Source organism: Bos taurus, chromosome 1, assembly GCF_002263795.3.
Source record: "Bos taurus isolate L1 Dominette 01449 registration number 42190680 breed Hereford chromosome 1, ARS-UCD2.0, whole genome shotgun sequence".
Lineage (NCBI taxonomy): Eukaryota > Metazoa > Chordata > Mammalia > Artiodactyla > Bovidae > Bos > Bos taurus.
In genome coordinates, this window is record NC_037328.1 from 943527 (window position 1) to 970666 (window position 27140).

General features: G+C 44.7%; 1 protein-coding gene and 1 long non-coding RNA gene across 2 annotated transcripts in view; both read left to right on the plus strand.

Moving 5' to 3' along the window:
* Positions 1 to 13594, plus strand: part of LOC132345447 (uncharacterized) — a 41564-nt gene extending 27970 nt beyond the window's left edge. The window contains exons 1-2 of the long non-coding RNA XR_009494749.1: positions 1 to 12990; positions 13305 to 13594. The exon at positions 1 to 12990 is cut by the window's left edge and continues 27970 nt beyond it. This is a non-coding gene — a long non-coding RNA (uncharacterized lncRNA). The remainder of the gene's footprint in view (positions 12991 to 13304) is intronic.
* Positions 1 to 27140, plus strand: part of RCAN1 (regulator of calcineurin 1) — a 120127-nt gene that overhangs the window by 61422 nt on the left and 31565 nt on the right. The gene's annotated exons all lie outside the window — the stretch shown is intronic.

Below are 27140 nucleotides of genomic sequence, written 5' to 3' on the forward strand. Positions count from 1 at the left end.
TATTGGCACCAAATTAAGTTTCACACCAGAGCGTATAGTGTGTTCTTAGGTTTCTAGTGAAGTGTGAAGTGTTAGTCGCTCAGTTGTGTCCGACTGTTGGTGTGTGTGTTTGTCACTCAGTCGTGTCTGACTCTCTGTGACCCCATGGACTACAGTCTGCCAGGCTTCTCTGTCCATGGAATTCTCCAGGCAAGAACACTGGAGTGGGTTGTCACTCCCTTCTCCAGGGATTAGCCTGGGTCTCCTGCGTTGCAGGCAGATTCTTTACCATTTGAGCCACAGAGAAGTCTTAGGTTTCTAGTAGCTCATGTCAAATGAAGTGCCTTTCTGCTTTGGCTGTTAGTTCTGAAAAGGCAGGAGCCTGTTCTCCAGCTTTCTTTTCCCCTGAAAACAGTGGACACCCAGTCAATACATGATGGCAGTGGTGATGACCGAGTCTGAGGCTGAAGTGAGTAGAAGTTAAGATAAAGGGTTTGTTGAAGAAAAATGCCCTTCCCTATGTGTCCAGCAGAGGTGAAGCTGGAAAGTAACAAAGGTAGCCGGGCATGCTGGTGCCAGAAGGTTGACAAGGATGTGCCATCAACAGCATCTTTGATTGTTTGGGTTAAGAATATCAGATTAATGTGTATGCTCATGATAATAGTTCCAGCACTGTGAGCACTTTACACATCTCCTATTGAATCCCCACAACAACTGTGTGAACTAGCATACCTTTTTATCAATGAGAAACTCAAGCCCATAGAGGTGAACCCGCTTGCCTGAGGTGGCAGGTGCACAGTCCCAAGAGTGAAGCTGGGGTTCAATCCTGGGTGGCCCCAACACTACCCTGAGACAATGCTGTGTTGAACTTCTCCATATGTCTGCCTTGTCATTCTTTTTTGTGTTTATTATTGTTGTTGCTGTTATTCTTATAGGAAAGTCACAAATTCAATACAGGCAGCTTTTTTTTCTGAGCCATTTGAAAATAGTTGCCAACCACGTCCACCATCCCTGCCTACAGTAGAATATCCCCTAAAACAAGGACATGCTGCCGAATTATCACAATCAAACTGTAGGGATCAGGACATAAACACTGATATATTGCTGCCGTGTAATCCTGAGACTCTGTTCAGAGTTCTGCACTGGTCCCCCGTGGCAGCCTTTGGATCCTGGTGGAGCTCACATGTGCCCAGTTGGTTGTCTGAAGTCTTGAGTCCACTTCGGTTTAGAACGGCTCTCCCATCTTTCCTGGACTCTCAGGACCTGGACACTTTTGATTTGTCATTTCATTGAATTGCCATCAGTGTCATGTTTCCTCATGATTAGATTTCAGGTCTCATATCTCTGTTTTGGGTTTTCTTTTAAGTACAGCTCAGCAGTGTTCAATATACTGACGTCGCTGTGCAGAGACACTGCTGTCCTAGACATTTCGGGTGTAAGAACCCTGCAGGAGGGTGCGGGCTGTGCTGGCACCGCCGTCCCCCCGGCCTGCTCTCCCAAAGATGCACTCCCTCTGAGCTCCGTGGGCCTCCCCAGGGCCTACCCTGGGCCTTTCTTCCTGTGCCACCCGGTTGTCTAGCCTCCCCTAGAAAGTATGCTTTCCTAGGAATGCCTGGCCCATAGTAAGCATTCGTTCAGTGATGGCCAAATATTCAGAATGCTCGGGGGTAATTATGGCGTATAGAGCCATTGGATTGTTCAGAAGCACGAGCGTGTTCCCAGACTGCTGTCGCTGCGGACGTGATCAGGGCTCCAGGAAGTCTTTATTGATTTACAGCTAACATGTGACCTTCAGAGGTTACCCCAGTGGGAAACAGAGCAAGACGGTTGTTTTATGTGACTTCATAATGGAATTCACAGAGCGCTCAAGATTTTCCTGAAGCGCTGGTTCTGCCTGACATCACAGAAAATATGAGGCCGATCTGGGAGTGGCCCGCTTTGGTTAATGCAGTCACATTTAAGAGGATGTAATGGAGCGTAACACTAGTGTACTGGAATGACACACGGTGTGGAATTTTCTGGGTAGATCCTTGAATTGAAGAAGATAGGATCTTGAGCCTGTGAAGGAACCAAACCCTGAGCCTGTGGAAAATTCAGTGGGCCAGGAGCCAGTCCGGTGTGCCCCAGCTAGTTTGAACAGTAAGACCATTGTACCCCTCCCCACCCACCACCAACGTGGGGCCAATGTTGACAGAATAGTTCCGAGTTAAAATTCAGCTTTTATTGGTGTCGACACTGTATGAATTCCTGTTTAGCTTCTTTTCATAAATAGATGACTCAAGTAACTAACTTTTATGTAACCTAATCCAGGAAGAGGTAAACATTTTCCAGAGAGAGCTCATTCTTGAAGTTCTGCTGTCAAATATTCAAACTAGCCACGAAGCACTAGCAACAGTATTTTATTATACTCCTAGAGGAAAGGAAAACTAGTCCAATGCATTTTTGTTTACATACAGAGCATCAGAATGGTACTCAAATAGGATACACAGGCAGATCACTGTTTTCTTTCTTTCTTCTTTTTGTAACTTTTTTAGTTTTTTTTTTTTTTTTTTTTCTTACTGAGTGGCATGTGGGATCTTAGTTCCCTGATGAGGGATCAAATCCATGCCCCCTGCATTGGAAATATAAAGCCTTAACCGGAGTGCCAGGGTAGTCCCTAGATCATTATTGTTGACATCAAAAATAGTCCAGCCATGACTTACAAATACACTTTAGGGATTTTTTTTTTTGGTACTAAAAATAAAAGTTTTAAAGTAACCAAGAAGAGTTTCTTGGTGCTGGAGAAAATGGCATACGTTTTATACCATATTTACACCGATCATGATTTCAGCACAGCATTCATTTATAAGTATCCTCAGAGAGGCTTTGCTGGATATTACTCTTTTTCGTTTCGTCATTTCACCATTCTTATTCTCCATGTAACTTCACCCAGGCTCTCCCTGTGCTCCCTAAACAGATGTATCCTTCTGATGTCTTTGGGAAATGATGTCAGTTTTTCTGATTTTTCGGACATCTTGTTTTTGTTGTCACTTCAACCAGATTTTCTTCTGGTACATTTCAAATTATTACATTAAGTATTAAAATTATTAAGGAATTGCAAAATAGTTTCCATTATAAAACCTTGTTTTCATTATTTAAAACTATTCGACAACCTTCCTTATGGAAAGATGGTTTTTAGTAAGTGTATGTCCTGTGAAAATCAACAGCCTTGAGATGAATATCAATATGGACCTTGTCTGCCTGCAGCTGTTCTTGCTCATCAGTTTTTATTCTTATTCACTATTACGTGTCTCTTCTAAGTACGAAAGATGGAGAAATGGTAAGGACTTTTTGAATTCCTACATAATTCTAGGTTGTAATCCTTATATCAAGTAGTTCACAGAGGTTTTTTAAATTTTTATTTAAATTTTTATTTTTATAAAGGAATATATATATATTCCTTTTTAGATTCTTTTCCATTGTAGGTTATTACAAGATGTTGAGTATCATTTCCTATACTCTACAGTAGTTGGTTATCTATTTTCTGTGTAGTAGTATGTGTATTTTAATCACAAACTCCTCATTTATCCTCTTTCATAATTGTAAATTTGTTTTCTATGTCTCTGAGTCTATTTCTGTTTTGTAAATAAGTTCATTTATATAATTTTTTTTAGATTCCATATATAAGTGATATCATGTATTTGTCTTTCTCTCTGACTTAATTCACTTAGTATGGTCATCTCTAGGTCCATCCATGTGCTACAAATGGCATTATTTCATTCTTTTTTGTGGCCAAAGAACATTCCTTTGTGCATGTATACCACATCCTTATCCATACATCTACCAGTGGACGCTTAGGTTGCTCATGTGTCTTGGCTATTGTAATTAGTGCTGCTACGAACGTTGGGGTCACGTGTATCTTTTCGAATTAGAGTTTTCTCGGGCTTTATGCCCAGAAGTGGGATCACTGGATCACATGGTATCTCTATTTTCAGTTTTGAAGGAACCTCCACTGTTCTTCACAGTGGCTGCACCAAATTACATTCCCACCAACAGTGTCGGGAGGGTTCCCTTTTCTGCACACCCTCTCCAGCATGTATTGTTTGTAGCCTTTCTGATGATGCTGTGAGATCTCACTGTCTGGTGTGAGGTGATACCATGTTGTAGTTTTGATTTGCATTGCTCCATAGAGGAGTTGTTTTGTTTTTAATTAATTTATTTATTTTAATTGGAGGCTAATAACTTTACAATATTGTGGTGGTTTTTGCCATACATTGACATGAATCAGAGACACACATGTCCACAGAGGAGTTTTAAAACCAGCCTTCATCACAGAAACTTCCAGCCCCTTCCAGTGTGGGTGCTTCCTCACTAGCCCCTTCATGGGCAGCTTGCATCTGTGCTGACATGTGCCTTTGATGAGCCAACACCTTCAGACTAAAGCATGCTTGTCAGGATCACAAATCACGCACCTCTGTTAACAGTTTAGGCTGATTTGGGGTTTGTGCTAGAGTGCTCAGAATGCCTAGAACCTGACATCTTGGATTCTAAAATAAATTTAAGGAAAATGTTTTAATGGTCTTAACTCTTACCTCAGTTCAGAACCTGACATGAATGAGCTCACCAACCAACGTCACCTTTAAGACATGTTTACTGACTCACCACAGAAATCTGAGGACATGTGTATATACCTCAACTAGGCCTTTTTTGGTACTGTCTTAAGGATTTACAAGAACGTGTCTTTGGTTACAGCCATCCTGGGTAATAACAGTCAGAGGGCATGAACGTGCATGTTACATGTTGCCAGTAGGAGCTTCATGACCTTAGGCAACCGATCTGAGCTCACTGAGCCTCGTTTCTGCAAAAGCAAGAATAATAAAACCCTCCTCTGTATCACTGGAGGATTTCAGGCAACTCAGATGAGTTGGTACCTGTGGCGAGACTTGTGAAACACCAAGCGTGGGTTGAATGTAACTTAAAATTGTTATTATTCAGAGCCGGCATAATAAACCGGAAGTGGGGAACTGTGTTCTCAGAAGGTGGTCAGGCCCTTCTATGGGACCCGGTTCTGGATGTTTCAACTGGCTTAATCCGTGGAACAAGGGAATATTTGACAGAGTGGCATCTGAAGCATTAAGCTAACTAGACCATTACCAGCAGGACCTTTGTGCACCTTACAAACAAGTTCTTTATCTTCTCCCTGCCTACGGAAGTTATAGAACCGCGTACATAATAGGATTCAGTGTGGAGCTTATTAGCTTGAACTTGTCTGAACTTATGTTCACAAGCCTACCCACCCCTATCTAGATCAAACAGGGTCAGATAAAGAGTTCTTACGAAAGAATCCTGTGCTGTGAATCAAACACAGATCACGTTAAACTTCCTGACACTACTTAATTTTTCAGGCAAGTTTTCTTTCTTCTTCCCCCACCCCCTTATCCTGACCTTGGATGAATTTTCCAATGGTTCCTGGAATAAGAAGGCTACATTCATCCATCTTTGCATCCTCACAATTTCCAGTGACTCTCAATAGAAATTTCATGCAGCTAGGCTGACAGTAACTTATGTTCTTTTTTTAAAAAACCAATGATGAGTACTCGGAAGCCTATTTTTAGTATTCAGGTGAAATGGTTTTACAGTGCTCCATTAGCATAGCTATTAATACACTTGAGTGTTAATGTCTCTGCTTCACTTCCCCACAGTTTGTCCTGTTCTATAAGCTGAATTATGTTCCAGGTGATGGATGATCTTTCCTGTCCCTGCTATCATCCCCCTGGAGCTCCTTTACCATTGATTTTGCAACAGGTGGGCCAGATCCAAGGAGGTGAAATGTGCTCCCCAGCATGGCCTAGCTTGTTTTTGCCAAAGCTGGAGCCAGAGACTGAAAGTGACTCCTGGACCAGTGTCCTAAGATGCCATCAGTTCAGTTCAGTGTCCAACTCTTTGCAACCCCATGGACTGCAGCACACCAGGCCTCCCTGTCCATCACCAACTCCTGGAGCTTACTCAAACTCATGTCCGTACAGTCAGTGATGCCATACAACCATCTCATCCTCTGTCATCCCCTTCTCCTCCTGCCTTCAGTCTTTCCCAGCATCAGGGTCTTTTCAAATGAGTCAGTTCTTTGCATTAGGTGGCCAGAGTATTGGAGTTTCAGCTTCAACATCAGTCCTTCCAATGAATATTCAGGGCCGTTTTCCTTTAGGATGGACTGGTTTGATCTCCTTGTTGTCCAAGGGACTCTCAAGAGTCTTCACAGCTCCCTGGAAAACCAGAATAAGACCTCGGCTCTTCAAAATCCTTACAACAGCCAGGTTTTCTGTAGGAAAAGGATATAACATTCTGATTGTTAGAAGTTTGATGTTTAACTATTTGGAGATCCTAAAGGAAAGCAACCCTGAAGGATTGATGGCATCAGTGGCTATGAGTTTGAGCAAACTCCAGGTGAAGTTTGCTTCAATGTTTGCTTCAAGTTCACCTATTCATGGTGAAGGATAGGAAGCCTGGCTCGGCGCAGTCTATGGTGTTGCAAAGAGTTGGGTACGACTGAGTGACTAAGCGACAGCCATTTGAAGATTAGTGTCTAATGTTTCACAGTCCGTCCTGCCTTAATCTTAAATAGAGATGAAAGGATTTTTTTGTTTGTTTGTTTTTGAGAATTTCCTTTCTTGGTAATTCTTCTTTTTAAAAAAAAAATATATTTGTTTTTTGGCTGAGCTGGTCTTTGTTGCTACCGTGCAGGCTTTCTTGAGTTGCGCAGAGTGGAGGCTGCTCCCTGGCTGCAGCATGCAGGCTTTCATCGTGGCTTCTCTTGCTATGGAGCTTGAGCTCTAGGCTGTGCAGGCTATAGCAGCTTCGGTCCCTAGGCTCTACAGTGCAGGCTTAGTCTGTGGCACGTGGGCTTAATTGCTCCGCGGCATGTGGGATCTTCCCAGACCAGGGATGGAACTCATGTCTCCTGTATTTGTAGGTGAATTATTTGCCACTGAGCCACCAGGGAAGCCCCTTTTCTCAACAATTCTTGATAATGCCTTTCCTAGCTGACTCCAGCTCATCAATCAGTCTGAGATTTATTTACTGTGTGTTGCCGTAGGTGGAGGTGATAAGATATAAAATTTTATATAAGATATATAAATTTTATCTTTTATAAGATAAAAAATAGCAAGCCCGAGGCCTGCTTTCTTATAGAAGGTCACTGGCCTTGCAAACTTTTTGATGATTTTTTTTTTTTTTGACCATGTTCCTTTGTTATTCTGTCAGGGCAGGGAGCCAGCATGGGATAACATCTGCCCTGGAGTGGCCAGGTGTCTTGGTGAACTGTCAGTGGCATTAAGAGAATTAGGCTTTTTCTGTCAGTAGTTAGTGGGGCCACAGGCATCTCCTTGATGGCTTGATCTTGTCAACATGGTCTGCCGCTGGGTATAATGGATCAGTCTCCACTATTTTAAGAATTCGTGTCAGGCCGGGTAAGATTTCATTGTCACTTTGCTTCGGATCCTGATTCCAAGTCAAATACCCAAGAGAATTACGCCTGACGTTGTAGCCTCGGTTCCTCATCTGTGAGAAAGCAATCTCGCTTTCTGTCCTGGAGAAGCCTGAGGAGAGCAGGGGCCAAGTACCTGCCCACTAAATCTGGTCGGTAGGAAGCTGCAACTTACAGGAGCTGCTGTTTTCCCGCCTCTTCATCATCACCACGGTCGCTGATGGGTGCCAAGGTGATCAGCATCATCTTCTCCTGTGAAAACCAGACACCGCCTTTCTCACCTTTTAAGTACATCCAAGTGTCAGTCGCTCAGTCATGTCCCACTCTCTTTGACCCCATGGACTGTAGCCCAACAGGCTCCTCTGTCCCTGGGATTCTCCAAGCAAGAATACTTTAGTACCCAGTATTCTTTGTCAACATGGTTTGCCGTGTTGACAAGAAGTACCCAGTTCCCTTCTCCAGGGGATCGTCCCAACCCAGGGATTGAACCCAGGTCTCCTGCATTACAGGTAGATTCTTTACTGTCTGAGCCCCCAGGGAATCCAGTGTGAAAATACATCCAACGTGAAAGTTGTTTTAGTGTTTTTTCTTTTAAAAAATTATTCCGGAAATTAAAAAACTCACCACTTGATCCATTCTAATATGCATCTTAATATGTCGCTCAGTTCAGTGTCTTCTCCAAGCTTGGAACAGAATTTATTGTGATTTTTAAAGCTGTGTGCCGGGCTTTCCGAGTGTTGGGTTGGGTTTGTTTGTTTTTTTAATAGTTATTTGTTTATCTCTTTGGCTGTGCCAGTCTTAGTTGTGGCACTCGGGATCTTCAGTCTTTTTTGTAGCATGTGGCGAGTGGGGTCTTGTTCCCTGATCCATCCCGGGGATCGAACCCAGGGCCCCTGCATTTGGGGTTCAGAATCTTAGCCAGTGGACCACCAGGGAAGTCCCTGGGTTGGGTTTTATTTCCAGGTCTCTTCATGAGTCTCTCTCTGACTTGGGCAATCACATGATCTGCATCAGTCTTTCCATAGGTGATATAAAAGCAGGTTGCCCCTGCCTTACCTCATTGGATTGTTGTGGAGGTTATGAGTCAATGTCTTTGAAGTGGGTGGCTGGAATGAGCCATGCAGGTATGAGGTGTCCACGTGGCTTGATGGTCAAAGGGATGTCGCCCTTACCCGTGGCTCTGGTTTGGTCCTCACAGCTTTGAAGTACCATAAAGCATCCAGTGTTTGACCAACTGTGCAGTAATAGCATCCTTCTCAGCATTGACCTGAGACCTTTTGGGTCACATGGCTGACCTGACCCAGTTCTGATTGAACCCAGTTCCTACACAGTAAGAAACAAAAACTTTGGTTCTGTTATGTCCTACTTCAAAAAATGGGCTGAGATATTCCCAGGTGCCTATTTTCCAGCATTTTGAAAATTGCTCTAAATCTTTACCCTATTGTCTGTTTGGGGCTGCTAGGTCAAGTTGTGTCCAAGAAAGTTCTGTTGTATACTTTGTGTCAGAGTCTGAAAGTTTTCACTGGAGACCTCACTATCTTGAAAAATTGCTAAAAATGTAAAATTATGTATTTTCAATTTGTATGAATTATACATTTTATTACGAAAGCCATCTTATACCATGTCAGTTTACAATGAGTGCATGTGTGCTTAATCGCTCAGTCCTGCCCGACTCTTTGCAACACCCTGGACTGTAGCCCACCAGGCTCCTCTGTCCTTGGGATTCTCCAGACAAGAGTACTGAAATGGGTTGTCATGCCCTCCTCCAGGGGATCTTCCTGACCCAGGGATCGAATCTGCATTGACTGGCAGGTTCTTTACCATCTGAGCCACCAGGGAAGCCCCAGGTAATGTGTCCTTATCTTAAATCTCTTATCAATTCTTTGCTACTTTCTAAAAATAACTTTGTATTTATGAAGATTTTCAAACACGTGCAGAAACAGAGTAAATACTCTAATGAACCCCAAGGACTCAACTCATCACCCAGTTTCAGCAGTGATCAACACATGGAATCCCCCCTTCCCATCCTTACACCTCGGGGTAGTTTTAAACACACCCCCTAGTGTCTATCATTTCAAGGATATGCATCTCTAAGACATAAGGAGTCATAAAAGTTCTTTCTTAATATCAAATATCGATTCTGTATTCGAATTTCCCAAACTGCCTCAAGAATCTGTTTTTGTACTTATCGTGTTTGGATCACAATTCAGATAAGACAGACCCATTCACTTGGTTGATACTTCGTAACATCTGTTAATATCTGGGTTGTTTGTCTGGTAGAAAGTCCCTTTTTAGACACTTCTTGGCAATAGCACACTGTCAGCACATCCCTTTATACACCTATTTATCGTGAACTCATAGATCTGAAAAGTGGTCAAGTTAGAGTATTTTGTTAGTTCCGCTTTCATTTACGTGAGCGGTCCTGTTACTGCTGCCCGTCAAGAGGCGCGCACTGTCTTGCTGTCTCCCCTTTTGTGTGTCAGATCAGTCCATCCCTGAATCGCTGTGTGGTCAGTCTGATCCAGCTTCTAAAATTCCCCGTCAGCTTTTCACCTCCTGGTTTTAGCTGCCATTCTTGACCCTGGCCTCCTGAGTCATCGTTTCATTAGCGCTTCAGCACCCAGTACATAACTTTGAAAGATTTTTCCAAATGTGTCCTTCAGTGGGTATTAGACACATTGAATGATTGTCAACATGATTTTTTTAAAGAAAAAGTGATTGCCTGATTCAAAATGTTTTCACATCTTTATATAGAAATACACATATTTTTCGGGTTGTTAGCTAGAAAAATAAAAATAATTCTAAGTCTCAAAGATAGGAGATGAGTATGGGCTTCCCCAGTGGCTCAGTGGTAAAGATTCCCACCTGCATATGCAGGAAACGCAAGAGACTTGGTTCAATCCCTGGGTCGGGAAGATCCCCTGGAGAAGGAAATGGTAACTCACTCGTGTATTCTTGCTGGGAAAATCCCATGGACAGAGGAGCCTGGTGGGCTACAGGGATCGCAAAGAGTCAAATGTGACTGAAGCAACTGAGCACAGCACGGGGCCTGAGAAATAATTAGTAAAGAGTTGGCTTATGTAGTACAAGCCATAAACTCCAATTAAAGAGTTGAAAAGTCCATTGTTTCTGAGGGTTTTTTTTTTTTTTTTTTTTAGAGAACACAAGTGATTTTAAAGCATTTATCTTCCTTAAAACATAAGGAAATCAATTTAAAGTACTCCACATTCATGTTGATGTATGGCAAACACCAACACAATATTGTAATTATCCTTAAAAAAGTTCTAAGTGCCAAAAAAAATAAAATAAAAAATAAAGTTCTCCACACTAAAGGAATAAAAAATAAAGTACCCCATGTTCCTTCTGTTAATAATGTAAAAAAAAAAAAATTAATGATTAAATAGTGAAGTTTTCTTTAAACAAAGCATAATGGTGATCCCATTTTACAAAACATAAGGGTCTATACTCCTTCTAAGAGCTGACTCATTGGAAAAGACCCTGTTACTGGGAAGGATTGAAGGCAGAAGAAGGGGCGACAGAGGATGAGATGGTTGGATGGCATCACTGACTCAATGGACATGAGTTTGAGCAAACTCTGGGAGATACTGAAGGACAGGGAAGCCTGGCATGCTGCAGTCCATGGTGTCACAAAGAGTCAGACACAACTTAGTGACTGAAAAACATGGGCTTCCCAGGTGGGTCAGATGGTAAAGGATCTACTTGCAGTGCAGGAGACCCGGCTTCAATCCTTGGGTCAGGACAATGCCCTGGAGGAGGGAATGGCTACCCACTCCAGTATTCTTGCCTGGAGAATTCCATGGACAGAGGGGCCTGGTGGGCTGCAGTCCATAAGGTTGCAGAGTTGGACACAACTGAGCAACTAACACTATACTCCTTCTCATTCTTTTACATCTTCATCTTGATTTCAGACCTCTTTTTGGTGTGAAAATATTTCTGCTTTATAGCTTACTTGTTTCATAGAAAGTAGATCCGATTCTAAATTGAATTCAGGAACTTTTGATCACGAGCCCAGGACTGTGTTACAGCCTCATCTCCTGGAGTGTGTGGTGTCCTTGTGAAGCCCAGAAACATGGGTCCATCTGATGAATTTATGACCAGAAGTTCATCTGGGTCTTAGACTTAAGATTATTAAGTTGTACCTAGGTCTCTGGATTTTATATATTATTCCACTTTTTATGTGGAATAACCTTCATCAGAATCATTTCAGGAAATGAGAAAAGTAGGATATGGTTATGAGTCAACCTTGGAAAACTACAGCATGGAATGAATTAGTCAGAAGAAGGGTTTCAGTGGCCAACATGAGCTGTGTGCTATCAGGAAGTGGCGTGACTTTCCATGATTTTATGTTCTGCAAATCACGTGGCATAATGCTCCAGACACCTGGAATCTTTTTTTTTTTTTTTAAGCCATAAGTTTTGAGATAAAATTGAAAAATACCCTGGAGTGAAAGCACAGCCCTTCAGTAATTGGGCCTCCCTACTGACAGCTCGAATGGGTTTCCACCCCAGTCCCACTCCGTGGGGGATATAGACATCCACCTGGAAGCCCTTTGGGTGAAGCCCTTTTGGGTCAAGTCAGAAAAGCAGTCAGTCTTGACAGAGTCACTGCTACTGAGGGGTGACCTCTGTCCTTTTGTCTCTGATACTTTTTTTCATACTTAGTGTAGCTGGTTATTAAGCAACGTCATTCATGGTCAGCAGGAGAGTTGCTCTCCCGGTGCTGTTCTGTGTTTTGGAAGGGCGCTCTGAGGTTCAGAACCAGGCGGTGTGATCTGGCCTTCGGTCATCCTATTTAAGGGCAAAGGGAACCTTGAGGAAATGGAGTGGATTAAAAGTTTGGATCTTGTAAGTTTCGTAAAACTACCTCGCTAGAGGAAACTGTTGAAAACGGAGTCAACCAATAAAACTAAACACAGAGAGAAGTCAGTTTGTGGTTTTATTGGCAATCAGATCAGATCAGTCGCTCAGTCGTGTCCGACTAGAAGTCAGTTAAAGACAGTCGAGAGTAATCAAGTCACCTCTGTCCTCTCTGTTAGGCTTGGTAGGTACAAATAACATTCAGTAATTACAGCTTGGGAGATAGATATATAGAGAGATAGAGATTCAGAGAGAAATAGAGATATCTGTATCCTCCATTAGTTGCTCATTCATATTCGACTCTTGCGACCCCATGGACTGTAGCCCGCCAGGCTCCTCTGTCCATGGGTTCTCCAGGCAAGAATACTGCAGTGAGCTGCCATTTCCTTCTCCAGATATATGTACATATATTTTAATCAGCTGATCTAGTGGAACAATTCACTAAGAATAGAGCCTACGCCTGACTGCTCAGCTCCCATTGAACATCAGTGAGAGTCCAGTTGACTCTGTCGCCCTTGGCAACCTGAATGATAAACATTCCTCTGGACAAACCCTGTTAACCAGGTTTGCCTTGTTTGCCATGTGTGGCCACCTGGCAAGATTCCTGTGGAGAATCACCTGACCCACGTTAACTCCAGGACGGCTCCATGTCCCTGTCATGTGGTATCGCTGGTAACAATCAAACCCTCTCCCTCCCCTTCCAGCCTGGACCTTGCTGTGTGCCACAGATGGATACTGAACAATCTCCCCTGAAATTCACACTTGAAAATCCTAGACCCCACCCCCATGTGACAGGATTAGGAAGGGGGGCCCTTGACGAGGTGGTCAGGTCAGAAGGCAGAGCCCCCATGAATGGGATTAAGTATTGTTGCTGCTCAGTCATGTCTGACTCTTTGGGACCCCATGGACTCTCACCCCTCAGGCTCCTCTGTCCATGGGGTTCTCCAGGCAAGAATGCTGGAGTGGTTTGCCATTTCCTTCTCCAGGGGATCTTCCGGACCCCAAGGATCAAGCTCACATCTCCCTCCATTGGCAGGCATGGGCAAGCAGATTCTTTACCACCCTGAGCCACCAGGGCAGCACAAATGGGATTAGTGCCCTTATAAGAGAGACCCCAGAAGAGCTCCCTGCCCCGTCTACCACGAGGACACACTGACAAGATAGCCCTCTATGAACCAAGAATTGGGCTGCCACCAGACACCAAACCTGCCAGCACCTCGATCTTGGACTTCCCAGTCTCCAGAACTGTCAGAAAATAAATTTCTGCAATTTCCAAGCCATCTAGTCTATGGTATTCTGTTTTAGCAACGGAACAGACTAAGTCAGCAGGTGTGGGTGTCACCCGGGGACCTTGTGAACAGGCAGACTCTGCTTTGCTGGGTCTCAGGTGGGGCCTGGTGTTCTGCATGTCTCATGGGTCACAGCTGAGGCCAGTGCTGCCCACTCGGGGCCACCCCGTGAGTATCCAGGCCATCCAGGGCAGCATTGCATAAATGAACTCTGTCTGCAGAGTTAGCAAGAAGCCCAGCCCCGAAGGGTGTCATACCCTGATGCTAATACCTACAGAGCCCTGTGTGTCCACGACCTCAAGTCTCTTGACATGACATTCATACCTCCCCCTGCAGGACTGGGAAACACCCCAGGATGGAGGAACTTCACAGGCACGTGGCGGGCGTTTCCTGCTGGCCCTTCAGCCAGCATCACGTACTGCGCGCCATCCTCTGAGCCACACGCATGGTTGTCTGCCCCAGACTCTGCCTGTAAAGGCCTGATAATTCCTTCCCTTTCTCCAGTGACCATACTCTTTCTTAGTATGAAGAAGATTTCTAGAACAATTGGTTGTCTAAGTCTTCTCATGGGACCCATGAGCCCTACTCTTTTTTTTTTTTTAATCTATTTTTAATTGGAGGATGCTTTACAGTGTTGTGTTGGTTTCTGGCGCACATCAGCATGAATGCTGCTGCTGCTAAGTCACTTCAGTCGTGTCCTACTCTGTGCAACCCCATAGACGGCAGCCCACCAGGCTCCCCCGTCCCTGGGATTCTCCAGGCAAGAACACTGAAGTGGGTTGCCCTTTCCTTCTCCAATGCATGAAAGTGAAAAGCATGAATGAGCCATATATATATGTATATGGTATACCTATGTCCCCTCCCTCTTGAACCTGCCTCCCACCCACCCTGTCCCACACCTCTAGGTTGTCACAGAGCACCAGGTGGAACTCCTTGCATCGTATAGCAAATTCCCACTGGCTGTTTTACACATGGTAATATATATGTTTCAGTGCTCCTCTCTCGATTCGTCTCACCCTCTCCTGCCCCCACTGTGCCCACGAGTCTGTTCCCTGTGTCGGTGTCTCCTTTGCTGCCCTGCAAAATAGGTTCCTCAGTACCATTTTTCTAGATTCCATATATATGCGTTAATATACAGTATTTTTCTGACTTCTCTCTGTATAACACAAGCTCTACTCTTAATCTTCATTCTAAGATTTTTTTTTTTTTTTTATTACACCCGCCTTGTCTTCATCCACCAATGTGCAGGGCTCAGAAAGTTCAGAAGGACGAGAAAGCATTTCAACTTTAGTGGCCAAGGGAGAAACGCTGGACATTCTACCAGTGACGATTTGAGAGGTGTAAGAATTCCTTAAGGCTGATTTAAGAAAGAAAGAAGAAAGAATGGTCTCCAGGGAGGCCCCCACCCTAGGCCCTGAAGCGCTTGCTGTATTTCAGAGCCACCCATTGTCAGAAGGTGGGTTTTGTGTTTTGGACTTGCTGAGGAATCATTAAATCAAAGTATCAGAGCTGCTTTCAGCTGCCTCTTTCTCCCTTGATTGCTCCGATGGAAATAGATTGAATCTTTCATTGGTTATTTTATGACCATGGAATTTTCAAATAAACCAGCAAATCGACATCATTATTTTAAGATCCTAGGAAATATGATTCAGGGTTTGTCATTTTTTTCCAAGGAAGAAACTGTTATAGATATTTTCTGCAAGGGTAAATTTCTGTGACTTTTCCAGTTAGAAGCCGGCCAGCAACCTTTCACACAGCCTGTTTGAAAAGAAACAGTGTTCAGAATGTAGGAGTAAAAATAGTTACTCTTGGCTTGCTCGCACCCTCATGGATGGCTTCCCTTGGTGTTATGGGTGCCTTTGAAAGCCATGCCTCTGTTTTCCTTGGATCTTTGTTTAGGAAAAAAAAAAAAAAGCCCCATTCCAAATGATTGCCAAAAATGTGGCATTTGAAAAGGCAAGTGTAATCACTGTCATCAAGTTGCCTGTCTTACTTTATCAACATCACAGAGTTCTATGGTTTTGCGTGTATGAATGTCTTGACTTAGGGCTTGGTCCTGGATGATGGCACGATGTGAGTTCCATCAGATACACAGCAGAGCTTTGCACACACCACTGAGTGTGTCAGAAGAGAACTGGCTGTACATTCCAGTGGTGACATTCCTGTCCAAATGGTTTTCTTCCAGTGCCTTTTCCTTGAAAACATTCAGGCAAACTGTAGATAGGAATTTGTGCTTCTAAAGAGACTTTATATGAGGATTTTTGGTAAGAGTGGTTATATGGTTGTGTGTGCACGCTCAGTCATGTCTGACTCTTTGCAACCCCCTGGAACTGGAGACCACCCGGCTCCTCTGCCCTTGGAACTTCCCAGGCAAGAATACTGAAGTGGGTTGCCATTTCCTCCTCCAGGGGATCGTCCTGTCCCAGGGATCGAACCACATTTCCTGAGTCTCCTGGGCGGATTCTTTACCACTGGCCTGGGTGACTCAGACAGTAAAGAATCTGCCTGCAATGTGGGAGACCAGGGATCAATCCCTGGGTCAGGAAGATCCCCCGGAGAAGGGAATGGCTACCCACTCCAGTATTCTTGCCTAGGAAATCTCATGGAGAGAGGAATATGGAGGTCCTACAGTCCATGGGGTCGCAGAGTCAGACATGACTGAGCATACATACAAACACACACACACACACACACACCATATCCCTAGCTCCCTGAAGGCCCCATCTCCAAATACAGACACATTCTGTAGGTTCTGGGGGGTTAGGACATCAACACAGGGATTTGGGAGGGAATCCAACTCAGCCCATAACTAAGGTCTTTGAAACTGCAAAATTATTTCTTAAACTTGGATTCTTTTGTATTCTGTCCACTCCTTTTCAAGAATGGTCCTATCAGCATCTCAGCAGGGGGACGGCAGATCTGGAATTTTACCATGGAAGTAAGAATTGCAACAGCAACCTCGTTCTCCAAGTGGTACTTCTGGTCCCTGAGGAGGGCTTTACTCTAGGAGAAATGGATTAGGATAGACGTCCTGAATGCTCCATGGGTAACAGCATGGACCTCTGCCGTTTCGGAGTCCCAGCTGTGCTTCCTCCCTGCTCCCTGGCCCACCTCGCCATAGAGGCTGCAGGATTTCTGGGGGTCAGCCCTCAGACGAACCCCTGGCTTCTGTGCCCAGGAGCTCTTGGGGTCAGTGCGGGGGGTCAAGTCTACCCTGGGGGCCCTGCCAGCTCCTCCAAGAACCACAGTAGAGTCATATCTGGGCCCCCGGCAGTGCCTGGCCTGTGGCAGATATTCCCCAAATGGGTGAATTTGAGAAACATGTCAGCCATGGGGGCTACTGACCTCCTTGTCCTCCGTCACGCCCTCCACGCCGCCCAGTCTGTTTAGCGGCAGAGGATCCCACTCGTGGAGTTAACCATCACCCTTTGCTTTGGGTAAGTTGGGAGCAAGGCGGTATGGAGCAGTCCTGTTTCAACCTGGGCTAGAGGAGAGAGTATTCATTTTCCAAATCTACCTCCACAATGGGTCCTCTGGGGGTTTAGCTGCCCACCACTAACACTGATTTTGAGCAACCACAGCCCGTCCTGTAACAGTTACATCTTTAAACCACCTAAACCACCAGGTGCCAAAATGAACACTGTTTTGAAGAAATGAAGATAATAATTACACTGAGTTATAGGCTGTCCGAGAAAGTGCCCTAGGGGCAGATTTCGCCGTTTTGAACATAGGCTACCAAAACCATGACTGCTGGGCACCTGACTCTAGCCTTTTGCCCAGAACCTTCAACAGCCACTGACAGCCTGAGTCAGAAAACGCCAGGACCCAAACAGGGCAGGCATGAACACGGCGCATTAGTCACTGGCCAACACGGCTTCCTTTCATTACATAGGATGGATACCGTAACGTGCATGCGTAACAGAAGAGATGCGTCAGACACACCTAGTGGGTCATATCACCGCATCCGGCAAACGAAATCTCACAGTCCCCCTCCCGGCTGTTGACAACAGGGCAGTTCATTTGGCAGTGCCTGTCAGCAAAATCACCGAACCTAGACGAAATAAGAAACAAGCTCACAGAATAAGCACAGGGAGGAAAAAACATGCATTTCTTTGCAATCGCTTTATCCTGTGATAGTCCTTTGCTTGAATTTACAATATAAAACTTGGAAGAAAGTTTTCTTTAGATGACACCTAGACAGAATTTGGGGCTTCCCAGGTGGCGCTAGTAAAGAACCCGCCCGCTAATGCAGGAGACCTAAGAGATGTGGGTTCGATCCCTGGGTCAGGAAGATCCCCTGGAAGAGGGCATGGCAACCCACTCCAGTATTCTTGTCTGGAAATCCCATGGACAGAGGAGCCTGTCTGGCCACAGTCTATAGGGCTGGAAAGAGTCGAATAGGACTGAGGCGACTTAGCACATACACAAGACAGAATTTAACTTTCTTCTGCCAGCCCACAGCATTAGTAGATTTACTAAAAGATACAGACATTCATAACAGCTTTTTAAATTATTATGAGTAATATTTTTCAGTGAAAACTTTTATTTCTCATCATGTTTAGCAAAATATCAATTGTATCACACTATAGTTAAAGACAAAGATTCTGATGCCGTAATAGTAATTAAATTATAAATACATAAGTGTTGTGTTCAAATGTACTGTGCTTGACTCGCTGATGTAGAGCGTGAGCTAGTGGTAACCGGGGGGAGAGGGAAGGGGAAGCGGAATATAAAGGTAGGGGAGTAAGAGGTACAAACTATTAGGTATAAAGTAAGCTACAAGGATATATTGTATAACACAGGAAACAGCCAATATCTTATAACAACTATAAATGGGGTATAAGCTTTAGAATTGTGAATCACTATCTTATACACCTGTAACATATAATATTGTACAGCAACTATACTTCAGTTTAAAAAAAAAATACTATGCTCCTATTTCAAACGTTTCAATAGTGCATAAAATGTAAATCCTGAGCGCGTACTGACTTAACCTGTTTGACCACTTTTATCCTTTTGAAGTCTGCACTTTCCAAAGTTTACATTTGAAATCTCAGCTTTCCCAGTCTTAAGAGGTCACTTCAGAGCTTTTGCAGGAATCAGATGTCATTTTATTAAGAGAACTGACTTGACTATTGTATGTTTTCTCAGAAATCTGAATCATCCAGCTCACATCTAACCTTGCAAAACAAGTTTCCTATGTAGTTTTGAAAGCAAACAGTACCCTGTAATTAAAACACATTGAATGTCTTAATCCAGTGTTTCTCACAAAGTGGTAAAGTGTAGTTCTTAGGAACGTGAGCTTAGAACTCATAGACTTCGGTTCACAATCCTGGTTCCAAAGCTGACAGATAGGGAGTCTTCTTAGCTCAGTTGATAAAGAATCTGCCTGCAATACAGGAGACCCAGGTTTGATCCCTGGGTTGGGAAGATCCCCTGGAGAAGGAAAAGGCTACCCACTCCAGTATTCTCGCCTCGAGAATTCCATGGACTGTATGGTCCATGAGGTTGCAAAGAGTCAGACATGACTGAGCGACTTTCACACTTCACATAAATTAATCACCTGAAGTTTCTCACAAATATGACTGACTTAAACTAGACACCATGAAAATGCTACCGAGTCCACTCCAAATAATTAGCTCATCTCCCCAAGTAAAGAACTTCTACAGGAATATGGTAGTGAACTGTACGTACTAATTTGCTTCAGTCATGTTCAAGTCTTTACAACCCTATGGACTGTGGCCCTCCAGGCTCCTCTGTCCATGGGATTCTCCAGGCAAGAATACTGGAGTAGGTTGCCATGCCCTCCTCCAGGGGATCATCCTGACGCAGGGATTGAACCTGTGTCTTTCATGTCTCCAGCACTGGCAGATCATACTGCTGAAATGAAATTCCACAGTCTGGATGCCTTAAATAACAGACATGTATTTCTCACAGTTCTGAATTCTGGGGAGTCTGGGGTCAGGTGCACACATGGTGCAGGTTCTGGTGAGAACTCCCGAAAGCCCGCTGGCGAGGCTTGAAGGTGATTATCTTCTTGCCATGTCCTCACGTGGCAAAGAGACAGCAAACTCTGGTCTTTGTTCCTCTTGATAGCTTTTTTTTTTTTTTTTTTCTTTTTTGGCTGCACCACATATATTGTCACTGTGCTTATTTAACTTACATGCAGAGTACATCATGCAAAATACAAGGCTGATGAATCCCAAGCTGGAATCAAGATTGCCAGGAGAAATATCAATAACCTCAGATATGCAGATGACACCACCCTTATGGCAGAAAGCAAAGAGGAACTAAAGGGCCTCTTGATGAAGGTGGAAGAGGAGAGTGACAAAACTGGCTTAAAGCTCAACATTCAAAAAACTAAGATCATGACTTCCCGTCCCATCACTTCATGGCAAATAGATGGGGGAAAATTGGAAACAGTGGCAGATTTTATTTTCCTGGGCTCCACAATCACTGTGGATGGTGACTGCAGCCACAAAATTAAAATATGCTTGCCCCTTGGAAGAAAAGTTATGACCAACCTAGACAGAGTATTAAAGAGCAGAGACATCACTTTACCAACAGAGGTCAGATCAGATCAGTCACTCAGTCGTGTCCGACTCTTTGCAACCCCATGAATTGCAGCATGCCAGGCCTCCCTGTCCATCACCAACTCCCAGAGTTCACTCAGACTCACGTCCATCAAGTCAGTGATGCCATCCAGCCATCTCATCCTCTGTCGTCCCCTTCTCCTCCTGCCCCCAATCCCTCCCAGCATCAGAGTCTTTTCCAATGAGTCAACTCTTCGCATGAGGTGGCCAAAGTACTGGAGTTTCAGCTTTAGCATCATTCCTTCCAAAGAAATCCCAGGGCTGATGTCCTTCGGAATGGACTGGTTGGATCTCCTTGCAGTCCAAGGGACTCTCAAGAGTCTTCTCCAACACCACAGTTCAAAAGCATCAATTCTTCGGCACTCAGCCTTCTTCACAATCCAACTCTCACATCCATACATGACCACAGGAAAAACCATAGCCTTGACTATAGACGAACCTTTGTTGGCAAAGTAATGTCTCTGCTTTTGAATATGCTATCTAGGTTGGTCATAACTTTCCTTCCAAGGAGTAAGCGTCTTTTAATTTCATGGCTGCAGTCACCATCTGTAGTAATTTTGGAGCCCAGAAAAATAAATTCTGACACTATTTCCATGGTTTCCCCATCTATTTCCCATGAAGTGGTGGGACCAGATGCCATGATCTTCGTTTCTGAATGTTGAGCTTTAAGCCAACTTTTTCACTCTCCACTTTCACTTTCATCAAGAGGCTTTTGAGTTCCTCTTCACTTTCTGCCATAAGGGTGGTGTCATCTGCATATCTGAGGTTATTGATATTTCTCCCGGCAATCTTGATTCCAGCTTGCGCTTCTTCCAGTCCAGCATTTCTCATGATGTACTCTGCATAGAAGTTAAATAAGCAGGGTGACAATATACAGCCTTGACGTACTCCTTTTCCTATTTGGAACCGGTCTGTTGTTCCATGTCCAGTTCTAACTGTTGCTTCCTGACCTGCATACAAATTTCTCAAGAGGCAGATCAGGTGTTCTGGTATTCCCATCTCTTTCAGAAGTTTTCACAGTTTATTGTGATCCACACAGTCAAAGGCTTTGGCATAGTCAATAAAGCAGAAATAGATGTTTTTCTGGAACTCTCTTGCTTTTTCCATGATCCAGCGGATGTTGGCAATTTGATCTCTGGTTCCTCTGCCTTTTCTAAAACCAGCTTGAACATCAGGAAGTTCATGGTTCACATATTGCTGAAGCCTGGCTTGGAGAATTTTGAGCAATACTTTACTAGCGTGTGAGATGAGTGCAATTGTGCGGTAGTTTGAGCACTCTTTGGCATTGCCTTTCTTTGGGATTGGAATGAAAACTGACCTTTTACAGTCCTGTGGCCACTGCTGAGTTTTCCAAATTTGCTGGCATATTGAGTGCAGCACTTTCACAGCATCATCTTTCAGGATTTGGAATAGCTCAACTGGAATTCCATCACCTCCACTAGCTTTGTTCGTAGTGATGCTTTCTAAGGCCCACTTGACTTCACATTCCAGGATGTCTGGCTCTAGGTGAGTGATCACACCATCGTGATTATCTGGGTCGTGAAGATCTTTTTAGTACAGTTCTTCTGTGTATTCTTGCCATCTTTTCTTAATATCTTCTGCTTCTGTTAGGTCCATACCATTTCTGTCCTTTATCGAGCTCATCTTTGCATGAAATGTTCCTTTGGTATCTCTGATTTTCTTGAAGAGATCCCTAGTCTTTCCCATTCTGTTGTTTTCCTCTATTTCGTATATCTAATCAAAGCCATGGTTTTTCCAATTGTCATGTATGGATGTGAGGGTTGGACCAAAAAGAAGGCTGAAGTCTTCAATATATGAAATTGGGGTGGGGGGCGGGGGAGATACAATTCAGTCCATAGCAGAGGGAGAGATACTTAGTTTTATCTCATTCTCCTGGCCCTTTCATGACAAATTTTTACTTTTTCTGCTGGGACTTTTCCCAGATTTTCTGTATCTGCTGGGGGTGTTTGCCTACATGGCAGGTAAGGGTCTAAGTGTGGAGATGATAGATCATCCAGGAAAGCTTTTCTTTTGGCTCCCCTGGAAACGTCCAGATCTCTCAGGGTCCCTCGTGCCTGGCTCAGGTCCTGAGATGCCAGCTGCTAGGGACCCTAGTCCTTCCCTGACACCATGGCCCCTTGGTTCTGGGAGTGGCCTGCCTGCAGCCTGGTGGCAGCCTTTCTGTGACCCTTTTGGTTCCAAACAAAACACACCACCCAAACCCACTGTGCTGCTCACTGTGTGGATGTTTTGAAGCAAGGATCCCAACAGAGAAGGCTGTGGGAGGCGTTCATTCATGCAGACATGTCCCTGTAATCCAGAAGGCCATTTTCACTAAGTCACGCACTTGTGACTCATCATTTCTCCACCTTTTCAATTTTCCAGATAGGACATTGTAATGGGGCAAACGATTTATGCCTTCCTGTTTCCCCTCTCAGTGGGAAAAAAGACACTCTCTTTCCATATCTAAAATGGAATCGAATACTTATTGTAACATGTACATCTCAAGGGAAAACCCATTGCTATTTTGAACCTGCTTCCTCTTATTCTTCAGTTCCTGAAACAGTGGATGTTGCTTATGTCCCCTGACTTCTACTTACTGAAGTGGTGGGTTACAATAACTTAGTTGCTTATTAGTGTTTGAGGACCCTGTGTTTATCTTCAAACTTTAAAGACAGTTTTAAGCTACAGGTGGTTTTTATTTCATGTTCATGTGTGGGCCACCTGCAGACAATTTGTGAAGAACTGACTCATTGGAAAAGACCCTAATGCTGGGAAAGATTGAAGGCAGGAAGAGAAAGGACAACAGAGGATGAGATGGTTGGATGGCATCACAGACTCAATGGACATGAGTTTGAGCAAGCCTCAGGAGTTAGTGATGGACAGGGAAGCCTGGTGTGCTGCAGTCCATGGGGTCACAAAGAGTCAGACATGACTGGGCGACTGAACTGAACTGAACTGTAGACGATATATTGGCATTATTGGGATTCTTTTCAAATCTTTTAATGCTCAATTATTGCAGTAAGTGCTTTGTAAGTGAAAGCGTACTTAGTTTGAAGCAAATAAAATGGTTTTTATGTTTAAAGCAAAACCAAACCTAATGGAAAGGAAGAAACAGTGAACAAGTTACTGAATCAGGATTTTTATGTCATGTCCTGTTAGAGCCAAAATTTAGTAAGTTCTCCGCCTGCTAGCAAATGTTTGGAGCTGGAGGTTGTTATTAGGCAGAGTTTTGGGGGATTTTTGAATGGAAAAAAGTAAACTTTTGCCTGATGTGATTTCTAGGCATTTTCTGAGTCACAGAAATGTTTGTTGTTATCCGTTTTATTTCTATAAGTCACTTTCTTTTACCACTCTTCCGATGATCCAAGAGCATGTTGTATCTCTGAGGGATGTCATCTTATTCAAGACACACTGAAATCTCCCAAGTTTTCCGTGTGTTCAACCAAGCAGTTGAGACTTGGACAATATCTCCTTTGGACCCATTTGAAATGACATGTTCCAAAGGAACTCTCTGTTAAAAGAGGTCATTGTTTCCTGTTGGACAGGACATTAAATGAATGTGTTTGGCCTGCTGGGGCTGTTCTTAGAACATTAGAACAAATCTGCTTGAGTTTAGATCCCAGAGTTATTATCCTTCCAGGAACGTTTGTAAATCGTGGGCGACATCGGGCTTGCAGAGGTGTCAGGGAGTGGGGCGGGGGCGGGGAGAGCTGCTGGCCTTCAAGGAGGAGTCCCTGAAACAGTCTAGAATGTAAAGAGCAGGACCACATGGGAAAATTCATTTCATCCAAAACACCCTGTTTCATGGGCATATACATTAGTCAAACTTGTCAAATTGTACATTTCAAAGATGGGAAGTTTATTATATGTCAATAAAGTTGTTTATTGTTGTTGGTCAGTTGGGTCTGACTCTGCTGCCCCACAGACTGCAGCATGCCAAGCTTCCCTGTCCTTCACTATCTCCCGAGGTTGCTCAAATTCCTGTCCATTGAGCAAGCGATGCCATCCAACCCTCTCATCCTCTGTTACCCTCTTCTCCTCCTGCCCTCAGTCTTTCCCAGCATCAGTCTTTTCCAAGAGGTGGCTCTTTGCATCAGGTGGCTGAAGTGTTGGAGCTTCAGCTTCAGCATCAGTCCTTCCAGTGAAAATTCAGGGTTGATTTCCTTTAGGATGGACTGGTTTGATCTTGCTGTCCAAGGGATTCTCAAGAGTCTTCTCCAGCACAATACAATTCTTTGGCATCCGTTCTTCAGCCCTCAGCCTTCTTCATGGACCAACTGTCACATCTATACATGACTACTGGAAAAACCATAGCTTTGTACTAAAAAAAAAAATGAGTGTAAAAGTCCTGAGAAATGCTGAGACAAGCCATAGGCTCCCTTGACTCTTAGGACATAAAGGATCTTCCCACTCAACACCCGCCGCCCCCAAGTCCTTCACAGGGGGGCAGACTGAGTGACCTCATCTCTTTTCTCAGTGTTCTTTCACCCATGTCCCACATTGCAGCAGCTTTCATCAGAAACCACAAGGAGCCCAAGATATACTTCCTCATTTGCAAAATGACCTTATAAGTCAGGACTCAGATCGGTTCTCAGTGGGACCCACACTCACATATGTCACCAGCCCAGCCTTTTGTTGGAAAATACGAAGTTGCAGTTCAGATAGTCTTCCGGCTGGGCTTCGGAAGGGTGGGTGACATGTGCTGACCAGGCCTGCTGCCCACTGTGCAGTGCTGTGGTCTCCCCACCCCAGAGCAGGAAGCAAACTTGAGGAGACAGTGAAACAAAGCCAGGGTGTAGGGGAGGGGTGCTGGTCTTGTGACTTTGCTTAGCTCTTGCCTCCTGGTTTAGTTTGTGCTCCACTGAGAAGTCAGGGGGTGCTGCTGAACCAGATTGCAGGCACCCCGGTTGCAGGTGCAGGGCAGGGGAAAGGTGGTCCCAGCAGCTCTCACACCATTGACGGGGGGCCGGAGGAGAAGCTTCGTCCACATATCAAGTGCCTCCATCTTATCTCACTGCCCCCTGGCCTTCAGGGATGCGCCATGGTGTTCACATGGCCCAGCCTTATGAGGCTTCCCCACTCCCACCCAGTGGTACCCTGGGCTCGCCTTCTGCGCATGTCACTGGTGCTGCTGTTGGCTAAGACGTAAAGGATAGTTCCAGGGAGTGAGTGCTAAGTCGCCTCAGTCATGTCTGACCCTTTGTGACCCCATGGACTCTAGCCCTCCTGGTTCCTCTGTCCATGTGATTCTCCAGGCAAGAATACTGGAGTGGGTTGCTGTGCCCTCCTCCAGTGGGTCTTCCTGACCCAGGGATCTAATTGGCGTCCCTTACGTCTCCTGCACTGGCAGGCAGGTTCTGTACCACTAGAGTCACCTGGGAAGCCCCCCAGTTCTAAGTGAAAGTCAAAGTGTTAGTCGCTCAGTCATGTCCAACTCTCTGTGACCCCATGGCCTATAACCCACCAGACTCCTCTGTCCATGAGATTCTCCAAGGAAGAATACTGGAGTGGATTGCCCTTCCCTTCTCCAGGGGATCTTCCCAACCCAGGGGTTGAACTCAGGTCTCCCACCATTGCAGGCAGACTCTTTACTATCTGCGCCACCAGGGAAGCTCTGATGGAAAGTGGATGTTTCCAGAGAGCAGGGCAGTGTCTCCTTCACTTGCTCTCTCTCAGGGACTAGCATGTCTCCTCCTCAGAAGATGCTCAGCGAAAAAGCTTGATGAATGACCGAGGAAAGGAACCCCAAATCAGATTTTCCTCCACTAATTTACAAGTTTTAAAAGTGCCAGGTATCTTTTTCTTTCCTTTTTTTCCCCTAAATTCCTCTTTTCAGTTCAATATTTTGGAGTTTACAGAGAACACGATCATGAATTCATTCAGTCACTCAGTCCACAGAGAATCTGAGCAGTCTCCCAGGATCCGGGACCTGGGCTGGATGTGGCAGGCAGCAGGAAGATCACTTTCCAGTCCTAAACTCCAGACCAGTTACCGCTGTCAACGTGTGCTAGGAATGAAAAGGAGTGCTTAACAGAGGACTCAGCCATGTCCAAGGGGCAGCAGCTCTGAGGAGTCGGGTTTCTGTTGTTTTTCACGTGGGACTCAGACTTGGAGCAGACATGGGAGGCAGCCCAGCAGAGAGCTGCCTGGATAAAGGTCCTGAGACGTGAAGACCTGACCGGGGCAGCAACCATGAACCAGGGCAGTGGCCGGAACTGGCCTGCGTCGCGGGTGGGACTTGCCCCAAGAGATGGCAGGAACCACTTGTCACGAGGCTGGGTTTTTCTCCTGAGGGTGAATGGAGGCCATAGGAGGGCTCACAAGGAGAGGACAGGTGGGTTCTTAACACCTGGCTTGGGAACATCTCAAAGAAGAGTGAGCCGTGGTGCGTTCTCTGAGGCTCACCTTCCAGCATCCTTCCCCCATGCTTCCTCCTCCCTGTGCTCCAGGTCCCATATGCAAAGCATCCTGCAGCGAACTGGGCGGAGCTTCCAGCCGTCCCTTCAGATAAGCAGGCTGCCCTTTTTATTGTTCAGTCACTCGGTTGCATCTGACTCTTTGCAACCCCCATGGACTGCAGCATGCCTGGCTCCACTGCCCTTTGCTATCTCCTGGAATTTCTTAAATTCACTTCCATTGAATAGTGATGCTATCTAACCATCTCATCCTCTGCCACCTCCTCCTTCTCCTCTTCCTTCTGCCTTCCATCCTTCCCAGCATCAGGATCTTTTCCAATGAGTCGGCTCTTTGCATCAGGTGGCCAAAGTATTGGAGCTTCAGCTTCAGCATCAGTCCTTCCAGTGAATATTCAGTCAGTTTCCTTTAGGATGGACTGGTTTGATCTACAACATGGCCAAAATGAAATAAATAGGTTAGAGAAAGATAAACCATGTGAACACTAATCAAAAAAAGACAAATCAGAAAAGCTGGGAGAAGT